A 25,288-nucleotide genomic window follows, 5' to 3' on the forward strand; every position below is an offset into this window, starting at 1 on the left:
ACATATATAAAGCAGAATTGATAGGAACACACTTGCATTTTTCCATGTCCTTAAAAGTTACTGTCATGACTGGAGCTGGGAATTGGAGGGCAGTTAAAAAACAACTCCACATATTACATTTTGAACTTCATTTTAAATAGCATCATAAACCTGCCATCATATCTTTTAATATTTCCTCTGGAATTTATCTATCTTCAGACAACAGCTAACGTGTTTGATATGAGAAGTAAGAGAAATAATGTCATGGAGTTCTCCAAACATTAATCATAAAATACCTTCTGGAAATCGTAAAATACCTTAGGCTAATCTTTTCACTGAACACAGCATTAAGGAGAGGTTCAAAAGTCACATCCCCAAAGGTCATTTTTATTTTCTCAGCAACAATTCATATGCAAGTTTTCATTTTGTCATGTGGTAGTATGTGACTCTGCAGAGACAAAGTACAAGAAAACCTACATTTAGTCATTTGGCACTTGAAAACTGGTTTCTCATTAAGGTCATTTTCAGAATGCTTATCTAGATGGTATGTCTGTGATTAGCCCATACGTTTGATGTTACTCTGATCATTTTTTACCCGGACAAATCTAGACCCTATCAAAATCCCAATGCCCTAGATATTTCTGTTGTTTTCATTTTACTTTTCGGGTTTCTTTATGTTATCAATTTCTTGTTTAACTTCTTACTTACTCCTTGCTTTCCTTTGGACTTTAGTTGTCCAAGAGTGATATATCAATAAACATTTTTGAAATCTTCCATGTAAAGGACATTGTAACGCATCTTCCACTTTTTTTCTTTACCTCATTGATTTGGCCTCTGTATGGTGGCCAGCCCTCCCCTTAATTGTCTTAATTGTTATTATTTATATTGCAGATGGAAGTTTGTTTTGTTGATGCTCACAAATTCTTTTGCTTTTGTCCTCTTCCATTACTTCCTAAGCTTCTTGTCTGTCTTTTTTACTTTCGGCAATGGCATTTTGAATTCATTCTTCTTTACTTCTTGGGCACCCTTCCTATTCATGGTTTCTACTGTCAAGTACTGTAATAGTTTTCTATTGCTGCTATAGCAACTTACCACAAACTTAGTGACACAGAGCAATGCAAATTTATTATCTTATAGTTTTATGGATCAGAAGTCTGAAAAGTGTCTTTTTGGGCTAAAATTAAGGTGCCAGCAGGACAGTGCTCCTTTCTTGAGGCTCTAGGAGAAAGTCTGTTTCCTTGTCTTTTCCAGCTTCTGCAAGCTGCCCGCATTCTTTGACTTGTGGTTCCATTTTCAAAGCCAGCAATGGTGTGTTGAGCCTCACATTGAATTGCTCTGACCTGACTTCTCTTCTAATCCCTCTTCCACATTTAAAGGACCTCTGTGATTACATTGCTCCTATCTGGATAATCCAGGATAATCTCCCTATCTGCTGACTGGCAAGCTTAGTTTGGTCTGCCACACTTTGCCATATAACCTCACCTATTCACAGGTTCTGGGAATTAGGACTTGGACATCCTTGGAGGGCCATTATTCTGTCTACCACAAGTACCTACCTCTCTTTCTTTGATGTTTGTGATTTCCCCTGGCTCCTCCTTCAACCAAGCCTCTCCCTGCTCAACAGGAGGAGGCTCTCCTATTCCACTTGGGTCACCTCCATATTCTTCTCCACTTGCCTAACTTCTGCTGACTCTGAATGATTATGTAAAATATAAATGTGCCTTTGCTTTTTGCATTCAAAACACATTTAAATGACAATTAAATTGGTTTTATATCTAAGTAATTTAGGAAAAAAAAGATAAATATTAGAGACCATCTTTATTTAAATTGTACTGGATCTGGTTTCTTTTTGCTTTTTGTAATATATAACTATTTTGATGCTATTATAGACATATAGAGCAATATAAAAACCAGAACCACCAGGAGAAAATATTTTTGTTATTAACATTTTCACTTCTAGTCACCACATATTATTTATTATTATTTTCTATTTTGTGATTTACTATGAATGTACAAATGATTCATACTCGCTCCCTTCTCATTTTAGTTTTGATATAAACCTAGAGAATTTTACTTTTGCCCAAGTCTTCCTTTGTTTTAAAGTACATTCCCCCTATTTATTTCTTTTTATTATATACAAACTAAACATTTAATCCTAGGAACTCCTTTTTGAGACAAAAGCTTTTGGTCTGAAAGCATGCTGGCAGTCTTCAATAATTCAGACTTCATAGTTGCCAAATTCCCTGTGTAATTTCCTGCATGTAAGATATTTCTAGGTGCTAAATTTGTTACTTATATGCTATTTGTTAATGCTTACCTGATATCTGTTAAACACAAAATAGACAAATGTCACGGGCTTTATCATATTCATACTTTTATATTTTGGATACTCTTTCCTATACAGAGAACAATACCTTTTCTGACTACTCTGAAATAAATCAAGACCAAACCTACATGAAGTTTTGAACCCATGATCAGGAGCAAGAATCTTGGGAATTCTTTTAAAGAAAGTAATTTTCTCACAATTTAAACTTACTTTCTACCAAAGGAAAGATACTCATATGCTTCTGGACTACTTCAATTCATTTCACTCTACCTGCTCAGGATAATGAGGTCCTTTCATGCAATCCATGAAACCAGGCAGAGTGCCACAGTTTCTGAGTTCAGTGCCAATTAAGTATTTCCCCATTATAAGGAATCCCGGTCATTAGGAAATAGGTTTTCTATTCAAAGTAATGATGAAAAAATTATGTCTTGCTTTTCTTCAGTTATATGAATATGTTCCCTTTAAGACCTACCATGCTAGCAGTGCTCTTTTCATACTAACTTCTTGAATTAGGGTGAAATCAAGGAAAGTAAGGCATATGTGCAAACTTTAAGACTAAACTGGAGAGGGAGAAGACGGCAGCATAGAGAGGAGTGGAAGTTAGTTACCCCAGAGCAACTAATAAAAAAAAAACAGGAACAACTAGTAAAAGATCTAAAATAACTGCTGGGAGATGATGGCTACTGTCCACACATTGTGCAACAACCTGAATTGGGAGAAATGCCTGAGATGACAGCAAAAAATCTGGAAGTAAAAACTGCAGAACCGAGCCAAGAGCTCCTTCCCTCATGGCAGCCTGAACTGCAAAATTCCCCAGTGCTACAGAACAGCACTCCATGAACAAGTCAATATACCTCAGCCCAGCTCCAACTGGGGTTTTAATGTTAACCACTCAATGCAAACTACAAATACCCAACAAGCAGACAGAGGCTTTTGGTGACAACTGACCTTAGAGAGTCAGGGGACATATCTGTCTCGGGATAGGGAGCCCGAAGGATTGGGTGCTATCTCTGGCCGATGGGTGAATCTGGAGGCCATAGACTGACCCTGAAAGGGGACTTTCTGTCCCTTTCTCTTTCTCTCTCAACCTGGGTGGCTTGGTGGAGAAAGCCTCAGCCGTTTTCAGCTCACAGTGCTCTGCAGTAGAGAAAGCCTCAGCCATTTTAAACTCATAGCACTCTGACCCAGATAAGGGTGGAGGTAGCAGAGTCAGAGAAACAAAGAATCTATTTATATGCAAATGACCTCTCTCTAGGGGGCATATTTTCCCGAGAGGAAAGAGGTGGGGCCCACCTCTACTACCTGCCTTCCATTCAGAACCAGACCCCCGAGCTTGGGGGAAAACAGCCATGGGCCACACCTCCTTACACTAATCTGGAGTGATGGGCTGACAGGTGCCACCTGCTGGGCAGAAAAGCACAGGGTGTGTCAATCCTCTAAGACACACCATAGGGAAACTGGATACAGAATATTTCTTCCTTCTGGGATCTGAGCCTGTTCTCATCTGGGAAAACCTGATTGAGGTGGACAAGGAAGTCAGATGCCTGGACAACAGAAAACTACAACCTACACTAAGAAAAATGAAGTTATGGCCCAGTCAAAGGAACAAACTTACACTTCAACTGAGATACAGGAATTTAAACAACTAATGCTAAATCAATTCAAAAAGTTTAGAGAAGATATGGCAAAAGAGATAAAGGCTATAAAGAAAACACTGGGCATACATAAGGAAGAAATCGAAAGTTCGAAAAAACAGCTGGCAGAATCTATGGAAATGAAAGGCACAATACAAGAGACAAAAGACACAATGGAAACATACAACAGCAGATCTTGAGAGGCAGAAGAAAACACTCAGGAACTTAAGAACAAGACACCTGAAAGCCTCCACACAAAAGAACAGATAGAGAAAAGAATGGAAAAATATGAGAAACATCTCCAGGAACTTAAGGACAAAATGATATACAGGAATGTATGTATCATTGGTGTCCCAGAGAAGAGAAGGGAAAAGGGGCAGAAGCAATAATAGAGGAAATAATCAATGAAAATTTCCCATCTCTTAAGAAAGATAAAATTACAGACCCAAGAAGTGCCTAACAGAATAGATCTGAATAGGCCTATGCCAAGACACTTAATAATCACATCATAAAATGTCAGAGACAAAGAGAGAATCCTGAAAGTGAGCCATCACATACAAAGGAAGCTTAATAAGACTATGTGCAGATTTCTCAGCAGAAACCACAGAGGCAAGAAGGCAGTGGTGTGATATATTTAAGACACTGAAAGAGAAAAACCACCAACCAAGAATCCTATATCCAGCAAAACTATCCTTCAAATATGAGGGAGAGTTTAAAATATTCTGACAGACAATGACAGAGTTTGTGAACAAAATACCTCTTCTACAGGAAATACTAAAGGGAGCACTACAGACTGATAGGAAAAAACAGGAGTGAGAGGTTTGGAACACAATTTTGGATTATGGTAGCACAGCAATGTAAGTACACTGAACAAGGATAACTATGAATATGGTTGAAAGAGAAAGGTTAGGAGCATGTGGGACACCAGAAGAAAAGAGGAAAGATAAAGACTGGGACTGTGTAACTTCGTGAAATCTAGTGTTCAACAATTGTGATAAAATGTACAAATATGTTCTTTTATGAGGGAGAACAAGCAAATATCAACCTTACAAAGTGTTAAAAATGGGGAAGCATTGGGAGAGGGATGCAATCAACGTAAACTAGAGACTGTAACTAACAGAATCATTGTATTATGCTTCCTTTAATGTAACAAAGGCAATATACCAAGGTAAATGCAGTTAAGAGGGAGGCATAGGGGAGGGGTGTGAGACTCTTGGCACTGGTGTTGTTGTCTGACTCTTTATTCTACTTTGATCTAAGGTTGTCTTTACTGTTGCTGCTTCCTAGGTGTCATGTTTTTTTTTTTTCCCCTTCTCTTTCCTTTTTCCTTTTCTTTTGCCTTTCTACCTTCTTTGACTCTTCCTCCTGCTTTGTGGAAGAAATGTAGATGTCTTTATATAGATAGTGGTGAGGGTGGTGAATACATAAATATGTGACTCTACAGGGAACCATTGATTGCTTACTTAGGATGGAATGTATGACGTGTGAACAAAACCATCTTAAAATAAAAATGGGTTGATGATGAAATCTTGAGAGAAATATACTGAGTGAAATAAGCCAGACACATAAGGACAAATATTGCAGGGTCTCACTGACAGGAACTAATTATAATATGTAAACTCATAGACATGAAATATAAGTTACCAAGATATAGAATGAGGCTAAAGAATGGGGAGCAGTTGCTTAGTATGAGCAAAATGTTCAACTAGGTTGAACTTAAATGTTTGGAAATGAACAGAGGTGATGGTAGCACATTGTGAGAATAACTAACAGTGCTGAAGGGTGCATGAATGTGTTGGAAAGGGGAAGCTCAGAGTCATGTATGTCACCAGAAGGAAAGTTGGAGGTTAAAAGATGGGAATGTATAAAACAGTGAACCTTGTGGTGGGCAATGTCTGAGATTAACTGTACAAATATTAGAAAACTCTTCCATGAACCAGAACAAATGTATGACACTACAAGTAGAAGTTAATAATAGAGGGGCATATAGGAAAAAATATATACCTATTGCAAACTATATACAGTTAGTAGTATTTTAACGTTCTTACATAAACGGTAACAAATGTACTATACCAACACTACGAGTCAACAATGGAAGCGGGGTGGTTAGGGATATGGGAGGATTTGAGTTTCCTTTTTTTTTTTTTTTTTTTTGTCTGTTTCTTTTCTGGAGTAATGAAAATGTTCTAAAAATTGAACAAAAATTAATTGTGGTGATGGATGCATAGCCGTATGATAGTACCGTGGGCAACTGATTGTACACTTTGGATCTTTGGATAATTGTATGGAATGTGAACAATCACAATAAAAAAAAAGAGACTAAACTGAGGCAACCAGTCAGGCCATTTCTGTTCTAGCAAAAGCACAGGCTTAGGGCTTCCATAAATCAAACTGAAATATTTGACTTTTTTGCATGTATCTTAAAACTTTTTCTGAATTTATTTTACGTACCCAATGAAAAAAGTTGAAAAGAATTTCTCCAACATAACTTCTGAGTGATAATATCATACAGCAATCATTGTGAAAAATGAAAGAGTATGATACAATGGGCATTGGAGGCTTACCAGGCAGTGCCAAAAATATACTATTAGTTGATAATTTGCAACTGGTTCATATGCCAAACATTGTAGGCTTGCAAGTCTATATGAAATGTGAACCTCAGAACCTCCATTTTTAGTTTCTGATTCTTTTATGGCAAGCAGAAATGAGCTGGTAGGTTCAGACATTTATCTTGAAATAATGAGAGAAGTTTTTCTTTTCTGAATTAGTTAGAAAGTTGGTTAGAAAAATGCCCCAAGGCATGGACTGTGAATCCAAGTGTATCCATACCAAGTCATCTTTCATTTAAGTCTGTTTAATAAATCATCTTGCTAACTGGAGCTGGGGGTATAAAGGTTCATGCCTCTGGCAAAGCTGAAAAGGAGAAAAAGATCAGGAGCATGGCAGTTTAAGAAATTTAGTTTTAATTTCAACTTGGGTTTTTGAAATACAAGGAAAAATGCTATTTTAAAAATATTCTTACTTGGATAAAAGCAGCTGCTCATAAATGGTAAAAAATAACAAAACTTGTGAAGATAGAAATGGTACAGAACGCCTTGTCCAGTGTTCAGTGGATTTTCATGGACCACATACTAGACTGAAGCTATATGAGGGTAGGTCTAGGTGACCACTGATTGTTGAACAAATTAACAAAGGAGTAAACATTTCAGTTAATTTGAATTCTTCAGGTCTCAGATAAATTATTTTGATCTGGATAACTGGATAAATTATTTCAATCTGGGTACCATTGCTAGAGAGATTGGGGCAATGACTTTTTTTCATCCAACAAGAAACCATAATTTATTTTGATAGAAACACTACAAATTTGAAACCAAGCTGCAGTTCTCTTTTGAAACACCAAAAAAAAAACACAAGTTCCTCATTTTTGGGATGGTTACATTGTTTTTGGTTCTTTAGTAAAGGGCATTTAAAAGATCATTCTGTTGGTCTCGACTACCTTTGCTCTCTACACATTTGCTTATGATCTAATCAATTTCATGTCCTTAACTTCCAAACTGGTTTCATCAACCTCTTCATTTTCACTTACTTCTGTACAGTTGGAGTCTGTGTGTTTTCTTTAGTGTGAGAGACAGCTTCATCCTGACTTTGAATTCTCAGTAGCTGCTAGCTGTGCTTGCGTGAGATAAATCTTCCATCTTGGCTTTCCTACAAACTATTAGGTATCTAAAGCTGGGCTCTTTAGACAGCTGTCGTCATGCTGACAAAGGAGACATTCTTAGATTCCAGATAGTGACTCTAGTAACTCCCCAACCTGTCAAAGACTCAGTTTTGGATATACCTTCCATGTCTTGTTTTTCACTCTGACTCTGTTTGCTTTACTGACTGGTTCTTCAATTGATTTCAGCTGCTGTCACCAGCTGGCCTGTTTGTGGTTGCCTATGTGGCGTCCTGTTCCTCCAGCTTTGGTATTGATTCCTCATTATCCGATTCTGTTCCAAACACTTGATCAGGTGCTGTGACAACTTGGCTTTGTAGCAGGGATGGTTTTGGTGGCTTCGTTGAGTATTTTGTGCAGGGCTTTGCAGAAACAAGATGGCGGCGGGAAAGAGAGTGACTGCGAGTGTCACCCACACCTTTTGCAGAAGATGTCACCACATTTTTTTCCATCAAGCTTCTTGGATGCTCTCTCATCAACAATTTTATAGAACATGATAGAAACTTTATATTTGGTCACTAAACAGTTTCTAATCCATTCATAGTAGTAATGGGATTTGTTTTGGAAGTAAAAATCTGGTAGTTTCATGTATTCAGTCAATTAGCAAATATTTGTTGAATATTCACCATGTGCCAGGCAGTGGGCTTTCTGTAGGAAATAACACTTCAGCTCAAATCTTAAGGTTGGATAGGAGGGAGCTAGGTGAGGGAGGTAGAAAGAATGTTCTGAGCAGGAGTGCTTGGTGACTTTTAGGAACTAAAAGCACTTCAGAAGCAGAGTGAGGCATGGGGAGAGCTGGGGCTGATATGATGCCAAGGAGGTTAGAATTTATCCCTAGAGTTTAATTCAAATAGTAATAAAATAAATGAATAATTAAAAAATGGGTAATGGAAGCCACTAAAAAGCTTTAAGAAACGGAACAACATGATCAGACTTATGTTTAAAATATTTTAATTGGTTGCAGTGTGAAAAAAAGATGGAGGTTCTCAAAACTGGAAACGGGTAGATTACAATAGTCCAGGTGAGAGACAATCATTACCTGAAGGAGACCAGGTGGTCCTAGGGATTGGGGGATATGAGCAGATTCAGGAGATCATTAGAGAAGAATGTCCACTCTTAGTGATTGGTTGGATATGAAGGACATGAAAGACCAAGGAGCTCAGATAATTCCCAGATGTTGGTCTTGATGGACTATATGGTGCCATTTGTTGAGGAAAACAGGTAGAAAGATAATTCAATTTCAGGCATATTAAGTTTTATGCACCTGTGGGATAATCAATAAAGTTGTCTATAGTTAAATATTCAAGACTAAAACTAAGGAAAAGATCTACATGAAAGATGCACGCTTTGGAGTCATCAGCTGAAGGGTAGAAATGGGAACCAAGGAAATGGTTCCCATTGCTCAAGGCGAGCATGTAGAATTTTATAGCATGACAGTGTAATCTTCAGATACACTGATTTTTACTGACTAGTGGAGAAAAGAGGAATTGTCCAGGGAGACTGAGAATGGGTGACTGGCTAGGTAAGAGCAAACACAAGAGTGCGGTGTCAAGAAGGTGAAGGAAGACAATGTTTAGAAAAGAGAATGCTCAGGAGAGGTCAGGCTGTAGTGGATTGAAGAAAGGATTAGCAGCAGGTGGTTATCAAACTTTGAAGACAGCAGCTTCCTGGGAGTGGGTGGTGGTGGGGGCCAGAAACCACACGTTAAAAACGAGGAGTCCGTGGATGGTAAGCATTGAGAAGCAGGGCAAATGTACACTCTGCTTTAGGCAAGTTTGATTGTGAGGAGAGGAGAACAGTGAGATGGTGCCAGATAGGTAAGGGATCTAGGGGAAGGTGTGTGGGTTTTTGTTTTCTGTTTCTTGTTTCTTAAATGGGTGAAACCAGAGTATGTTCAAATGCAGACGGAAAGGAGAGTTTGAAGATGAAGTAGGGGTAAGGGGATGGATAATTGAGAGAAAGAAGATCCTTGAGGAGGCAAGAAAGGATAGGGTCCCAAGAAGAGCTGTATCGCGGGGGCTAGGTTTAGGCAAGAGAGAGCATGTTGGCTGGCTAACAGTGAGGGGTAAGGTAGTCGGAGATAGTGGTTTGATGAGGTTGTAAAATGTTTGAGATAGCACTTGTGGGAAACACAGGAAAGATAAAATAACACAGATGAATTGCCAATCAGCATTGAGGACCCCACCACAAGTTGAGTGAAATGAAATTACAGTGGCACAAATCTGATTATGTGATTTTTTTCTCCAGTAGGCCTCAAGAACTGAGCTTAAATGATGAGATAGCAGACATGGCAGGTATATTCTAAGTGGGTGTGAGTGAGATGAAATGGGATGAGAGCCCTTGGGAAAATTTTAAGGAAGAAGATGAAGTGACAGACTAGGCAGTTATGTCCCAACATTTTTGCTCTGATATCTTCAAAAGAACTTTGAAAAACTGTATCCCTCACACACTTAAAAATGAAATCTAAAAAACTTTAACATAAGTTTAAATATCATAAATTTAAATAGTTGTAAAAGATTTCTTTAATGGCTTATTTTATATAGTACAGATACTTTGTATTTTTATCCCCATCTTGTAACTAGATTTAGCTCATTCATTTTTACAGACCATGACCTTCAGATAATCAGGCCTTATTGTTAAACTAATCAGCCAAATCAGACTTCCTTTCTATCAGGAAGGTATGAGTTCATTTTAAAATTTTTAGTGTCATACATCCACCTAACAACCTCACCTCTATATTGTAACATAGGTTAATTGATAGATGGATGACTGATGGGTAGATAGGCAGTGGAAAGATGGATAAAACAAGAAACAGCTGGATAGATAGAAATTTGTCTTGAGTTTGTATCCTGGATGAAAGATCTTGCATATTTCTTCTGAAGCTTTTTTGGCCTTAGTTTCAAGAGACTCTCCTTCAGGAAAGTGATATTCTAGATTTGACCCTCTTTTGATGCTGCAAAGGTTTTTACATCTTGGAGCTATGCACCAGGTTTTACACCCTAGAGCAATGGATGTAGGATAGAAGAAAGTGTGTCTTTCTCTTGTAAAGTGGGAGAAGGACAGTATGAAAGGTAGAAAGAGAAGAACAATCCAGATATCAGAGCTTGGAGGCAGGTCAATTTGGAAGAAGAATGTGAACGTTGAGATTTCCCCCTATACCTGTCTCAAAAAACCACATACCCTGCAATCCCCCCCAAACCTTTCTCCCACTGGCCCAGGGAAAGTCTTTGTGCCCATACCCCAGACTGAAGATGATTGGGGCAATTGGTATAAATTAGGTAGGGATAAAGAATGAAGATAGGATGTGAAGAGGAAATAGAGAGGTCAGGGAAGCTTGAGGTCTCTAGTGTGATGGTTAGGTTCATGTGTCACCTTGGCCAGGTGATGGTGTCCAGGTGTCTGGTCAAGCAAGTGCTGGCCTAACTGTTACTGCAAGGGCATTTGTGACTGATTTGTGGCTGGTTAGTAAGCCAGAAGGCTGATTTATTAAATCATCAGTCAATTGACTGCACCTGTGACTAATTACATCAATGAAGGGCATGTCTTCCACAGTGAGAGAATTCAATACAATCAGTTGAAATCTTTTAAGGGAGAAAGGGAGAGAACCTTCACTTCTTAGTGTGCCTTGAGGAGTTCATCCAACACCTTCATCGGAGTTGCCAGTTCTCTGCCTGTCCTATGGAATTTGGATTCATACATCCTGCCCTATAGAATTTGGACTCCTGCATCCCCACAGTTGTGTGAGACACTTTTATAGTATCTTGTATTTACGGATATTTCTTGTTGGTTCTGTTTCCCTAGAGAACCCTAACTAATATGTTTAGTTTCAAGACCTATAATTTTAATGCTTTGTGTTTAAGTATTATTATTTGTTTTAACATTCAGACACCCTGCCTCTGGATTTTATTGAAATGGAAATATTAGGGCACATTTGGGGCTTTTGTTTCAATCTAGCACAGTGGAGAGAGTGTGTTTTGGAGCCAAACACACCTGGATTTGAATCCTTGCTCTACAACTTACTATGGCTAAGGCAAGGCAATTTTATCCTTTCTGTGCTTCAGTTTTCTCATTTCCCCTCTGTAAAATTATAACTACTTTTCAGGTTGTGATAGGATTTGGAGATAAGTGGTTCTTTTATTCAATGAATATTTATCAAATGCCTATTAAATGCTAAGCACTGTTCTAAAGAATTAATAGTGCAAAATGCCTCATACAATACTTGGAACATAAGAACAAATTAATCGATGATAACTCAAAAGGTATGTGTTTGGGGGTGGAATAACTGTTGTACTCTTCTGAGACACAAGAACAGAGTAATTATTGGGTCAAAAACTGAGGACACTTGTAAATGTTCAGCATTTATTTTTCCTGAAGCTCAGAAGGCCTCCAGACCTAAGCGTACTTTTTCCCCCTCTAACTTTTATGCAAATATAGTTTTCAATAAGTTAAAAACATTGAGACTCTGAATGCAAATAGGAATGAATGCTTATCAGAGATTTATACAATTCATGAAATAATGACAGAACCAAGGGCATTTGAAGGAACAAAAGCCTATATATATTAAAATTATTTTTTTAGAAGAATAATAGAATAAGTAATAGCTACAGTTAGACATAAAATTGGTTAGTGGCCCACCTTTAGGGTTCCTTTCTACTCAACAGAAAATCTACAGCTTAAATAATTTCACAGTGTCAAGGACTCTTATCAAATAGAAATAAGAAACTCAAACATGCATAATTAGGTAATTAAATAGTCCTTAGGTGAGCTTTTGAAACATGTATTAGTAGTAGACATTGAAAGAACGGGCATTATGCAGTTATTGTACCTAGTGTGACAAAAACTATTTTTTTCATGTTTTCTTTTCCCTATACAAATTCTAAGACTTCCTATAATGTTTGGAAGTATATATATATGTTATCCTACACTCATTAACACTCCTAAATTTAGGCAGGCTTAGGGTAATACTGCAAATTCTAAAAGTAATATATAGGTTTAAAAGAGACGAAAGGACATTTTTGCTAGAAAATATCAGGACATGGGGAAAAAAGGAGGCTTATCATGATACTTTTGGGGCATCCTATTAATTCTTCAAGAAAACTAACATCCCTGTAGCCAATTATATATGGTTGTGCATTACATCTTATGTATAATATGGAAAAATAGTTAATATGCAGGTATTGGTCAATCTTGGAACATATTTGCTAAGAAATAGCCATGCTATATTGCATCACAGCCTTGTAGTCGGAACAGACACATTATGTTTCTCATTTCAAGAATAAAGAACTTGAATTAGAAAGTAGTTCAGAAATAGGGCCAAGACTGTAAATCAATACTGTTGTCTTCATCCTATTTATTTGACCTGATTGGTTATAAAAGCAGTCCCCAGTGACCAGATGAGTTATGTCCTAAGGATCACTTGTGTCAGTTGTTTTGAATGTGACACACTTTGTCCATGCAAATAGTTATGGACATAGAAACAGTGATTATGCCTCCAGTCCAGCCTGCCACAGTCCTTAACCCACGATGTGTTCATGCTTCAGCGACACAAAGCCTTGTCACTATTTATTTCTATCGGAGGAATTAGTTCATGGCTCTGATTTGGGAATGCAGGGAATACACTTCCTGTCCCTTACCTCCTTCCACTTTGGCACCTGCACTTAGGGTGCAGAACTTTTGCTGCTTTAAACAGAAGAAGGTAGCTCTGGCAGTGAATGGGTGGGGAGAACCTTACCTCATGGGCAGCCTAGGGCATCGCGTGAAGGACTGTTGTAGAAAGCCCTGACAAGGGTGCCTGTGCAGGATACAGCCTGGAATGTTAGAGGGGGGAGTTAAGGACAGGATGCTGAAGGACCAGGTTGGGGCCTGTGTTGATAATGGTACACTGTTCCTAAAGTGGAAACTTCTGGCAGTGGCAGGATGGTCCCCACCTCTTGGTTTATAGAACAGTTTGTGAAACAAGACCTGCAGAACAGGTTTGCAGGTACAGTGGTGAGAAACAAAGGTGCTTTCTGTTTTATTTTTTTCTATCAAGTTCAGCTGATTCAATAAACTGATTTCATTTGTTTAAATCTCCTTGTTAATTTTGTAAAATGTCACTGAAATGGAAAATTAAACAACATTGAAAAGTACAAAGAAAAATGTAAAAATCACACAAATCCCTTCAACCAGAGATAAGCATTATTAGCTTAAAGGATTCAAGCAGAATTGGGAAAACTATTTCAGAAATGACTTGGAAACCATTCTAGAATGTCCTTAATCAGGGAGCTTGGGGTACAAGCCTTAATGGCTAATAAGTTTCATAGTTCTTCTCCTGTTATTTTCTCAGAATAGTAATGTTAAAGACTTTTTCCAGGGTTCACTTTCTTATCTAATAAATTGGATCACATAGTTTTTTTCCTGGACTTTGTTCTTTTGTCACCTTTTCTCAAATTGATATGTAAGAACTGTGGAGAAATGGAGGAAGATTCAAGATCAGAAAGTGTAAGTCAAATGTAATAAAATGCTGAACAGCAAATGAGGGCATGTTCCTTTTTATCCATGTCTAGAATAATCTCTAAAGCACCTTTTAGAGCTATATAGTTCTAGATCCATGATATGAAAATATATATTTGTCCTTATTTGATCCCTAGTTTAAAGAAAAATTGAGGACATAGCAGATTTAAAATGAGCAAAATTGCTCTCAATTTAAGCAATATTTACAGGAAAATGAAACTGGGAGACTGTAGTATATATAACATAACTTGTAAGAAGTGACTCTTACATAGTCAAAGATAAAATCAAGCCACCAGAATACAGCTGACAACATTTAAGACACACATTTAGCTTATATTGTACTTTTACTAAGGAAGTTGGAAAAATGGCTGAAAACCTTATCAAGTAAATTCTATAGAATATGAAGAACAGTTATCAACTGTTATTCATTTCAGCCTCCGTTGAAAACCAACAACTCTTATGTAGAAGTCAAATGTAAATATTTGCAGCAATGTTTGAAAAAAGTAAAATATATCAAGCTTATCAGTGTTGGAGCTGTTGACCTGTCAATATTTAGCTCTTCCAAGCCAAGTCTTTGTAAGCTTAGTTCAGTAAATTCAAATATTGAGTATAGTGATTTTTCAACTTAGGGGAGATTTATACACTCCAGAGTTATTTATTTGACCCCGGGAACAAAATCCCTGGTCTTGAAGGACCAGTCTGGCATAAACTGAGAATCATAAAATTCTAGAGTTTAAAGGTGCTTAGAGATCAAAATCCTTTCTATAATATTCCTAATGGTAATATGGTCACTGCTTAAATTTCACTGCGAGTTGTGGTAGATATGACAAATCCTCCCCATAATTTCTGTTATTTCCCTCCTTCCAGGCACTTGAAAAGATTACATGCCCCCATGTCCTTGAAATTAGACATGGCCATGGACTTGCTTTGACCAAGGAAAGGTAAGTGGGAATGATGTGAATCACTTCCAAGCAGAAGCATTTAAGAGCCAGTTTGTGATTCAAGCTCTGTTTTCTTGCTATTGTTTGGAGATTTGTGTTTGGATGGCAGTGTCTTTGGATGGTGGAACCTCTATCTTCTTGGGTTTCTGAGTGCTTCAATTAGAAGAATCCCCCTAGTGATCTATGTTGGACAGGAGATGTAAATAAGAAATACATTTTTGTGTGGTATGCATTGAGATTTGGGGGGATCTTTATTGCTGCAGCACAAGTTAGACTAAGTTGATTGATACTTTACAAAACTTTGTTTTTATACAAGCCCTTTTTATAGCTAGGTAGAAAAAAATCTTTTGGTGTTGTGTCTCATATTCAGCAAAGATCTGACTCCAAATAATATTATTTAACCCTTTTCCACCCCCTGTAGTAGAAGAGAATTGACACTTTTGTTCTTCTACATGACAATCCTTCAACTATCAGAACATAAATATGTTGTTCATATTCCTTTCCCAGCAAAGATGCCCTGTTTTTCTATTGACACATGGTTTCTTGACTTTTCACCATCCTGATTACCCTCTGGATAATCTTTATTTTGCCTTTGTCTCATTTAAAACATAATGTCTAGAACTGAGCACAATTCTCACAGAATTAGATGCTGTGGGGAGAGTTCATTACTTAGCTTTTATGAGATTTGCAATGATGGTGGATTATGGTTATTTATTAGAAGTACATTACTTAGAACATGTTCAGGACTGATGTTTTTAGGTGGGTCCCAACACTGGGTTTGTTTTAAGAAGAATTTGGCTCCCTTAATTCCAATTGGAAGATGATACCCTTCAGAAAGCAGCAATACAGAAATAACTTGAGCCATAATAGATACAACTCTGGACAAAATGGGTTGAAGATGTCTTCTTGGCTCAGGGAATTTAGGTATTTTTCTGAGTAAATATGTCATACTAATACATAGGCTATGCAAGCACTGGCTAGAGGACTCTGGGGATAAGATATTTTAATTTCACCTCATTTGTGTTAGAATTTTACTGAAAAGGATTTGTTAGACTGTCAATGGATTTATGTGTGTGTATACTTTGGGGAGAGGAAAAACACCCAGTATAATCCAAACCATGGAGGAATGAAGAAGCAGAGTATGTTCTGGAAATGTTAAGTATACAGAATTTCTGAAGCCCAGGGCTTAAGCTTTGGTGGCATATGAGTTTAGATATAGTTAGGAACCAGATTTCAGAAGATTCTTATATATCTTGATAAGGAGAATGGATTTAGTCATTAGGTCACTGTTTCCTCAAACTGCAAACAGAAAACGAACACTGTGTTCTGCAATTATTTCCCTTTTTTTGTGTTCTATAGAACATCAGCCAAGAAGATTATACTAAGGATAGTGAATATGACTTTTTTTGTAATTGCACAGGCCTTTTTTGACATCAGGGCATCTGTGCCCTTTTCCCACCTCTGCTTGAAATTCTTTGCTAAGTGATAGGAGCCAGTGGAGATTTGCATTAGGAAAGTGATAAGGACACATTGGCATTATAGAAAAATAACTGGAAAAAAATAAAAAGAATAATCATTAGGTGATGCATACCTGGGAAGGGATGACACTAAAGGTAGCAAGTGTGGCCTTACCTACACCTTGAATTGAACTTCTGGCCTCCAGAACTCTGAGGGAATAAATTATGTTGTTTTAAGCCACCAAGTTTTTGGTAATTTGTTACAATAGCCACAGGAAATTAATACAATGGTCAATGTAATTGACATTTGATCAGACATGGTAGGCATGAATGAACAAACTGAAAGGACAGGAGGTTAATGTCTGAGGACAGGATTTTGAAAGTACTGATTTGAGCAGGAGCAGTTTTTAGTAACAGCAAGGTTATGTTTGAGGATGGGTGAGTAAGACAGAATGGAACAGAAATATACTGAAGAGAGGAGATGCTCAGAAAACTGAGAAATAAGAGTATGGAAAGTGTTACCTTTTCAAATCACTCAGAAATTAGCAAGCTTTGAGGAAAGAGGGAGATTCAGGTGCCAAGTCATTAAGTATGGGAAAGTCAGGACAGTTTGGGTTGAATGGAACAGTAAACCCATCTCAAATAGTTTTAAAAACAAAGACGTCTAGAAGTATGGTTGCTTCAGCAGCTGTTCAATCAGGGCTTGGTTTCATATTTTAAAAGATTTCTTTGGCTCTTCTCTTCTTTATACGTTAGTTTTTCCTTAAGGCTGGCTTTCCCTCTTGTAGCAAGGTAGTCACCAGCAGCTGTGAAGAATCTGTACTTCTCTATTTGTCTCTAGGGGGAAAGAATAAGTGCTATTTTCTATAACCACTGAACAAAAGTTTCTGAGCTTTGCTCCGATAGGAGTTGATGTCAGTTTATCAAAAAGCATATGGGTTAAGTGGGTAATAGGTGGTTATTTGAACAAAATTTGGAGTTGATTTAGCAAGGGGAGAGGGAGTGATGAATATACTATAGACAATTTACCACTGCAGGATGTACAGAAAACTGAGATCAGACTCAGAAAGGCAGAGAATCTTTTTTTTTTTTTTTTTTTTTTTTTTTCTTTTTAACAAGCAGATGAGGTGGTAATAGTTGGGCAGTCACTTTGGGTAATGAAGAACACACTGACATTAACTTGTTATCCTGAGATATATAAGGCTGGAGAAAAATGATCAACTCCCCTATATATGAGCTATGAAGAAAGCAGTTCAGGAAATAAGGCTTTTTTTTTTTAGAGTAAGCAGATAGAAAGTTTATTGAATATGCATGTGAGAAGACATGCATGCAGGCATTCTTGCAAGAAAAGAAGGGTGACAGGCGAGAGGCTCCGGCAATGTGGGGCAATCTGCTTTTATAGATTTTTGTTCCTTTTGTAATTTTTATTAATTATTTTATTACCCTCCCCTTTTCCCTTCTTCTGCATGGATGATTTACCCAGGTGGGGGTCATTTGGCCCCCAGTTTCTGTTTATTGCTATTCTTCTCAGATCTCATTCTCTTTGAGGCCTGAGCACTTTTGGGAATTTGTCCTTTGCTCAGCCAGCCACTGCCCTAATTCCAGCTCCCTTAATCTTAAGGGAATTTGGGCTGATGGTCCATCTTCTGTAGCTGCTTCAAGCTGTCAGTTGGGTCGCAGTCTCTACTTGTAGGAGCATAGAAGTCTCTGGCTATCCTATTGAGGGTGGCTGGTTGAGTGTGGGGAATAGTAGCATAGGCTCTGGTGAGGAAAAGGTGGTTGTGAGCCTTCTAATCTGGAAGAAATGAACTGAGTGAGAAATTGTACATATGGTCTGAACAGAAGCAGGAGCAAGATGGAGCTCAGGGTATCCTCTAGAGTTTTTAGGAACACTGTTGGTTGGGGCTTAGCATATTGTGGCAGTTTGCAATATCTGGCTGAAATTTGCATGAGAAAACTTTTTTTTTGGTTAACCAATTCTATGATGCAAGGGCCAGGCTCATTTTGGGAGTCTCATGTTGCTAGGGAGACTTACACCCCTGGAAGTCATGTCCCACATGGGGGGTGGGGTGGGTGTGGGTAGGAGGTAGGGAGTTTATTTGTAGAATTTCACTTAGAGAGAGAGACCACATTTGAGCAACAAACGAGGTTCTCTGGGGGTGGCTCTTTTTTTTTTATGGTCATTGTATGTAATTTATTCCCAAAAGAATTTTCATTATCTCAGATTAGCATTTTTTTAAACTGAAAATATGAAAACAAAACAAAACAAAACCAGTTTTCTTTTTCCTGTTTAGGTCTCTGCCAGAGTGACCTATGTATAAAATGTTCTGTATCTTCATATATTCCATAGCAACAATGAAACATGTATAAGTATAAATCTTAGGAAATAAAGCCATCAGATGTGGAATATCTCAGAGCAGCTTTGGAAAAGTATTCTTTTTCAAACTGCAATAAAATCAGCTGGGTTTAGAAAACTCTGGACCTCTGGTATGCAAGAAGGTTGCTTTGTAAGTGCTGGCTGTTCCAAGCTGTGTTAAGCAGCTGAGGGGAATCAGACCCAGGTCCTGTGCAATAGGTTGTAACCAGCACCAGACTATCAGTCAAGTGATCTGGACACTCGTCCAGTGCCATCATTTCTTCCTAGTAATGCTAATTCTTTTTTGTAACAATACTAAGCAGCACAAAACATGTGCATCATCTCAGGTTGATCATCTGTAAAATGAAAAGGTTGGATTCGATCTTTTCTGATGTCCTTTCCAGCTCTAGCACCCCGTGAATCTCTGAGGGTGTGAACTATTTTTGGTTATATCTGATACTGCTGCCACATAGGCCCAGCCTCTCTGTAAGATGCAATGACCACAAGAAAGGGAGAAAATGAACTTTCCACAACATTGCCAGTTTGAGCCCTGAGGCAAAGCACTCTATGCGATTAAATTAAAAGTTGCCATTTAACTGAAGTTATATTATTCACACAAGGCTACTGAGATTCTTCATCTTATTAGACAATACAACTTTTATGGCAGAGCTAGATTGTATAGATCTCTGAGATTAAATTCTCATTAATATCCAGTCAGGTCTTAAGTGCACAAGTTGGGCAGTAAGGCTGTAAACAGGCATGAGGTGAAACAGCAAGAAACTTGACATGAGCCATACCTCAATTTGGGTGACAAATCTCTTTTTCTTTTGTCAATTTGATAGAAAAGGCTACTCATCTGATGTATTTTACTACTGGCTTTTGCCCCTGTGGTGGGGGTACAGGTTAGTAAGACTTAAGCTGTCAAGTAAACCAGAAGTGGTAAAAGCTTTAATAAATCTGGGACCTACCTGTTCAGATGCAGTAAAGAATAAAGCCAATTTCATTCTGAAATGTATAACATTATCCCTTTTACCTGGTAAGATTTGGTCTTCAGTTTAACTTTTTTGTCTCAACAAATATTAAAGTTGACTAAATTATAGACAGAATTTTAACTTAGTTATAAAACTAATTTTAATAAGTCATTGAGAAGCAACTGGGTACCAAACATCTCATGGACTTTCCATGCTTTAGGGGCCATAAATTCATCTGGGGGATTTTCTTCTTCCCGGGCAAGATTCCTCATATGAGTTCCTGAGAAGTCCATGTTTTTTTATTTATTTTTTTTTTATTTATTTTTTATTTTATTTTGAAATAAATTAAAAGTTACATGAATAGTTGCAAAAACAATGCTAGCCCCGTACACAGAATTTCATCATACCCTGACACCCCTCCCCCGATAGCTCAATCCACCAACTTTAACATGCTGTCAAACCACTATTTCTTTCCCTCCCTCCCTATCTATCATCCATCCTATATTTCTCTGTCTTCTGAACATATGAGAGTTAGCTGCACACATCCTTGAACATACACTATAATTCACGTATGTACTTCCCATGAACAAGAACATTGTTTTATGTAATTCCATTAAGCACAGCTAAGAAGTATAAGAGATTCAACAATGATACAATGCTTACATTCTATATTTCCTTTTCCTTATGTCTCAACTGTGTCCCTTCGAGCCACCTGTCCTCTACCCTCCAATCCCATCCAAGTTCATCCTTAGCATTCAATTGTCGTCTAGTTAGACTGTCTTTTTTTTTTTTCCTTTTTTCAGTTATGGAAACATATATACAGCCTAAATCTTCCCATTCCACCCCCTCCCTAGCCTTCCATTAGTGGGATTAATCACATTTAGAATGATGTTATGCTCTTTCCCACCATCCATTACTAGAAATTTCCCTTCACCTCAAACAGCAACCCTACACTCCTTTCGTAACTTCCCGTTGCCCCTTCCCCCATTTCTCTTAACCCAGACTCTAATTTCATCTCTATGGTTATATTCTCTAGTAATTTCTTTGTGTTTACTGTGGGGCTTAAAATTAACCTCTTAAATCCCTATCAATCTTGTTTGTCTTTGATACCTCCTTCACTTCAGTAGGGCACATAAACTATGTTCCTATACTCCTTCATTCCCCCACCTTTATATAGTTGTCTAAAATTACGTATTTTACATTGAGTTCAAAACCACTGATTTGTCCTTAGAGTTTGTGTATTTTTTTATCATGTAGGAAGTAAATAGTGGAGTTATAGTTCAAAAATTATTGACTTCTATTTGTATTCCATTGTGTTTGGAGAATGTTCTTTGAGTATATTCAATTTTTTTTTTTTTTTAATTCCTTGAGGCTTGTTTTATGTCCCAGCTTATGGTCCCTTCTGGAGAAAGATCTGTAATCACTAGAGAAAAATGAGTGTCTTGGTGATTTGGGATGTAAGGTACTGTATATGTCTGTTAAAATTCTCTCTATCTCTTTCTCCTTTCTTTGTCTCTCTGTTGGTAGGGCTTCCTTTAGAATCTGAAGTAGGGCAGGTCTTTTATTGGCAAAGTCTCTCAGCATTTGTTTGTCTGTGAAAAATGTAAGCTCTCCCTCAAATTTGAAGGAGAGTTTTGCTGGATAAAGTATTCTTGGCTGGAAATTTTTCTCTCTCAGAATTTTAAATATGTCATGCCACTGCCTTCTCACCTCCATAGTGGCCACTGAGTAGTCACTACTTAGTCTTATATTGTTTCCTTTGTATGTGGTGAATTGCTTTTCTCTTGCTGCTTTCAGAACTTCTCTTCAGTATTTGAGAGTCTGATCAGAATATGTCTTGGGGTGGGTTTATTTGGATTTATTCTATTTGGAGTTCGCTGGGCATTTATGCTTTGTGTGTTTATATTGTGTAGAAGGTTGGGGAAGTTTTCCCCAACAATTTCTTTGAATACTCTTTCTAGACCTTTACCCTTCTCTTCCCCTTCTGGGACACCAATGAGTCTTAAGTTTGGACGTTTTATTTTATCTATCGTATCCCTGAGATCCATTGCGATTTTTTCTATTTTTTTCTCCATTCTTTCTTTTGTTCTTTCATTTTCTGTTCTGTGGATTTCTAGGACACTGAGATGTTGTTCAGCTTCCTCTAGTCTTGTATTGTGAATATCCAGAGTCTTTTTAATTTGGCCAACAGTTCTTTTATTTCCATAAGATCTTCTATTTTTTTATTTACTCTTGCAATGTCTTCTTTATGCTCTTCTAGTGTCTTTTTTATGGTGCTTATATCCTGGGCCATGGTCCTCTTGAAGTCCTTTAAATCCTTTGCCATGTTTTTGTTCTTTGATTGTAGTTCTTTAATTAAATTTGCAAGGAATAACGTTTCTTCCGAAATCTTGATTTGTGTGTTTGGAGCTGGATTCTCCATATCATCTGGTTTTATCATATGCATTAAGATTTTCTGTTGTTTTTGGCCTCTTGGCATTTGTTTTGCTTGATAGGGTTCTTTCAAGTTGTATCAGAAAAAAAGGGATATCGATCTAATTTTTCGGAGATAGTTTGGTGACGTACACTTTCTCTAAGTAACCAGCAGATGGCGTCTGTGAGCCACCTATATCCCTCTGGGAGAGTCAGTTCTCGCGTAGTGAGGGGAAATGATTCTTGTGTGTTCAGTTGGAGAGCTCAGCCTGGGCACGCCGCTGGAGTCGCCCGCCCTGAATGTGGGGCGCACGCACAGGTGGCCAGGGAGGAAGGGCAGCTCTCTTTCCGTGTCCCCTAAACCACCGGACTTGGCGTAGCGCCCCTGGGTTCTCCGAGCGGATCCCCCCTTCCAGCCGCGATCTTCCCTCAGCCGAGGGGGATGCCATGCTATGTCATCAGTGTGTGCCATCCCTCTAGGGAAGCCCTGGGCCGCTTGGCTGTGCCGTGGGGCTCTCAGCTCATTTCAGAATACAGAATGTGTGAGGCTGTTTTTACTGCAACGCCTTGTGGGCTGAGAGCAGCTGAGGTTTTCTCCACAGAGAGAGAGTGAGAGACAGAATATTTCCCCTGATTCTCCCAAGGTCAGTTGTCACCAAAAGCCTCTGTCTGCTTGTTGAGGATTCTCTGTCTGTATTGAGCAGTTATTATTAAAACCTCACTTGGAGCTGGGCTGAGAAAGTGCACGGCACAGCTTCTGTGAGGGAAGGGCTCCCGGTTCCAGGTTCTTGGCTCTCAGCGCGGGTCTGCAATTTTACTTACAGATTTTATGCTGTGATCTTGGGCATTCCTCCCAATTCATGTCGGTGGAAGTTGAGTGTACTGTCACGTTTGTCTCCCCGCTACCATTCCAGGTTATTTACTGTTTTTTTGTTCATTTATGAATTGTTCTGGGGGAGACTAAGTCTTCCACTTCTTTCTATGCCACCATCTTCCCAGAATCCCATGCTTTTTTGATTTTGTTATAGGCAGCCACTTGGAAACGAATGATTTCCACAGAGGTGAGACCAGAGGCCATGCTTAAGACCTTGCCCCCATGAGTGGGTTCATATAGGTCCTTTTTGTTTTCAGGGTGGGGTATTCCTGTGGCTTTCCAGCTCACAATGTAGAAATTGGCCCCTGCAATCATCCGAGAACTGCAGTGCCGCTGAACCTCTATAGGTCCAGCATATAACATGGAGATGGGAAGATGGCAATGATTGTTGACTTGGGATCCAGGATTCTTTCCTTGTGCACAGCTGCATGCTGCTTCATGCACTAACCCAGGGGCACATTGTCACCCTTGGTCCAGCCACCCAGAGGGTGTGGCAGGCAGGAGCTGGAGGTGGGTGTCTTGCATCAACAAAGCATGGCCATTGTGGACAGGATTGGACAACTGGAATGCAGACACCACATCAGCATTCATTTCTTTACATTTCTGTCTGAGCTCCAGAGGTGTCAGGTGATATTGGTCCAGTCCATTGTTCTACCTTATTCTCTCCAGCACCTTCAGGTCTCCAGCCAGTCCCTACTTTCCGTCACCATTTTGACATGAGTGTATTTTGCACATGTTGTCCTGCATACATGGGAGCAATGCTCCTTTTTCCTTTGTTTGTAGAATTCAGGGTTTTGTAAGATAGCCACCCTCTGTGCACTGTGTTCCAGGGCAAACTTGCTGCACCCTTCCAGCCACTTCTTATTGTTGGTGGACACAGGCAGTACATTGGGAATGCTCAAGTTGATAATTCCATCATCTAACAGAGGGCCAAGTGTATAGCCTTCAAGTAGTCCTTTTCCTGCATGAAAACTTTGAGAGGAGTGGCCCAGCCTTCACTCAAAACTTGTACCCACAGAAGATCCAGCTTGGTAATTGATAATGAAGGGAGAGTTTCAGCCTCACCTTGAACTTGGTCAAGTTTGTTTTCTTGCATAAAGAATTCATGGATGCCTTTGATTACTGTGTGGGGTACAATGTTGTGCTCTTGCAGTCTATTACCTGCTGGACAAACTGGTTTTAAACACACATTCAGGTGCTTCAGATTTCTCATAATCAGTATTAATACTCGTAGATCCTTTAATCTTCCCCAGCTCAGGCCCGTTTGTAGAGATCTTTTACGTCTCTGCTTTCACAATTGTTTAGAGGTACATCTATGAATATTTCAAAGAACAGAAGTCCTACAGGTTCATGGATTTTGTGGCATTCTCACCATCCTTGGAGAAGGTAGAAATGAAACTGATAAAGCGGACCAGACCAGTGTCATCAAACAGCCTGGCCCCTTTGGCAATCTGGTGGATATTTTCTTCTCTGTCTCCAGGAGAATTTGAGATTTTGGTTCAGGCTGTGACAGACATTGTCCCCATCCAGAGAGTAGCAAGGGATGGCGTGGGACATGAGGTACTCTTCCAGAGAAAAACTTGTTATCATTTTTCTAGCACCAGGAAGACCTGTCATCCACACAGTACATCTTCGGAACCCAAGCCTTGTTCCAACTGTCTGCCCTCTCCTGTTTGTTCCTGCTCATGTAATGTGCCTGTTAGACTACATTGGAGGCTTTCTGCTGGTTCTCCATCTTCTACTTCTTGATCCCCAACATGCTGGCTGGCTGCTGCAGGGGTGTTCAGTGTGCTGGGACTTGGAGTAGAGAAGGAAGGACACATGACGGCAGTGGCAGCGGTAGTGGCTGCCTGGGGGTGACACTTAGATATTAATTATAAGTAGGCTTAGCTTTGCCATTACAGAGATAAGTTTTGTAAGGGCAAGCCTCAAGATTGAGGGCTTGGCTTATTAAATTGGTAGCCCCTATTGCTTAAGAGAATAGCAAGAATTTCCCAGGTGGGGAAGTTTAATATTTTTACATTTTTCTCTAGTCTTTTAAGGGACTTTACAAATATTTTCATTTTCTGATTAAGATCTTATTCTTTATTCTAGGTTCCATTTCAAATAAAGCCAAATTAGGTTGTTTAAA

At 38.7% G+C, this 25,288-nt stretch overlaps 1 pseudogene; it reads right to left on the minus strand.

Annotated features, from left to right (window-relative positions):
- Positions 1–20,017: 20,017 nt before the first annotated feature.
- LOC119533008 lies at positions 20,018–24,892 on the minus strand (annotated as a pseudogene).
- Between the last annotated feature and the right edge of the window lie 396 nt (positions 24,893–25,288).

Source organism: Choloepus didactylus, chromosome 4 (assembly GCF_015220235.1).
Source record: "Choloepus didactylus isolate mChoDid1 chromosome 4, mChoDid1.pri, whole genome shotgun sequence".
In the NCBI taxonomy this organism is placed as follows: Eukaryota; Metazoa; Chordata; class Mammalia; order Pilosa; family Megalonychidae; genus Choloepus; species Choloepus didactylus.